Source organism: Mus caroli, chromosome 15 (genome assembly GCF_900094665.2).
Source record: "Mus caroli chromosome 15, CAROLI_EIJ_v1.1, whole genome shotgun sequence".
NCBI classification, from domain to species: Eukaryota; Metazoa; Chordata; class Mammalia; order Rodentia; family Muridae; genus Mus; species Mus caroli.
In genome coordinates, this window is record NC_034584.1 from 52098142 (window position 1) to 52099953 (window position 1812).

The window sequence follows — 1812 nt, forward strand, 5'->3', positions numbered from 1 at the left end:
GAACAGAGTATACAGATATATGTGCAGGCAAAAAAGCCATGCACAGAAAATAATTTTTAAAAAGTATGGGTTTCAATTCATACATGCCTAGGTTTGATCCCCTCTTCTTCCTCTCCTATGTGAAGAAGCCTAGGTGACTTAAGCTAAGCCGCAATTTCCTTAGTTGCAAAATGTAGAGTAGAACCTACCTTGAGGCCTTTCTTGAGGATTGATATACATAGGAGCATAGAGTACACGTGAGGGAAAACTTCGCTGTGTGCGCTAGAGAATGGAGGCAAATGCACATTGAAGATTGTGCAGATAAACTGTGGCTTTGCTATCTCTAACAGAAAACCCCTGGCTTCTGGGCTCACACTTTCTGAGAGTCACAAAGAACAGACTAAGTTATATGACACTAGCATCCAGACACAGGCTAAGTGGACATGGGCATTAGGGCCCATCGATGTCAACTATTTTAAAAATTGCCAACCCTTCCCCCCCAAAACAAACAAACAAACAGCTGAGCGGCGGTGACTCACACTTTTGATCCCAACACTCAGGAGGCAGAAGTAGCCAATCTCTATGAGTTCCAGGCCAGCTTGGTCTACATAGTGAGTTCCAGGACTGCCACAGGTAAAATAGAGAAACCCTGTCTTGCAAAAACAACAAAAAGAATTGTGGGTGACTTGGAGGAGTATTGGTTCTCTTCTGCTACCGTTCGGCTTTTTCCAACTATCTTTTCAAAATACGAGTCTTTCTGCTAAGGTTAGCATAAGAGAATTTCTGTTAACTGGCAACCTAAGAATCCTAAACCAAATAAAACCCATCTGTTTGTAACCCAGCAAATTAGCTGCTGGCTTCCCTCATCACTGTTTATGCACATATAGACTTTCTCTGTAATTTTGTTCTTGCTCTCAGAGCTAAAGGAAGTGGGCACCTACAACCTTCCAGTCCTTTCTGCAGTCATTTTGCAGACTGACTGTAGAAAGCCTACACAATACAGTTAATTGGATGGGTTTCAAACTATGAAAACAAATATAAGCAAAGCTAGTCCGTGATTGGTCCTTTCATAGCCTTAGGATAATACATTTAGTGAAGTGGTTTCTGAAAGTGTAGTAAAAATGATCTGGTATCTTTTTGAAGGGCTGCTACTACCTAAATCCTACTCTGCTTTAAAAAGAAATCAAAATTTTTATTGTATGCACATCAGTGTTTTGTCTGCATGTATGAATATGAACTACATGCAGACCTGGTACCCTTGGAGATCAGAAGAGGGTGACAGGTCCCCTGGAACTGGAATTACAGATGGTTGTGAGCCACACGTGGGTACTGAAACCTGAACCCAGATCCTGTAGAAAAGCAACAAGTGCTCTTAACCACTGAGCCATCTCTTCAGCCCCTCCTACTGGGCTTCTTATGTTTTACATCTGTGTGTGTATGTGTGGTGTGTATGGTGTATATGTGTCTGTGTATTTATATGTAGTGAGTGTGTCTATGTTTGTGTGTGTTGTATTTGTATGTGGTCTGTGTATATTTATGTCTGTGTGGTATGTATGTATATACATGTGTCTCTGTATATACATGTGTACATCTGTATGATTATGTGTATAGTGTGTTCGAGTATGTGTGTGTGCGCACTTGTGTTAAGGTGTACATGTGGAAGTCAGAAGCTAACTTCCAGGAGTCAGAATCAGTTTTCTCCTTTCACCATGCGTGTTCGTTCAGAAGTTTAACCTCAGGGCGTCAGGCTCAGCTCACCAAGCCTGACTGCAAGTACCCTTGTTTTACTGGCTCCCTCCTCTGACCTGTGTTTTTTTTTTTTTTTTTTTTTTT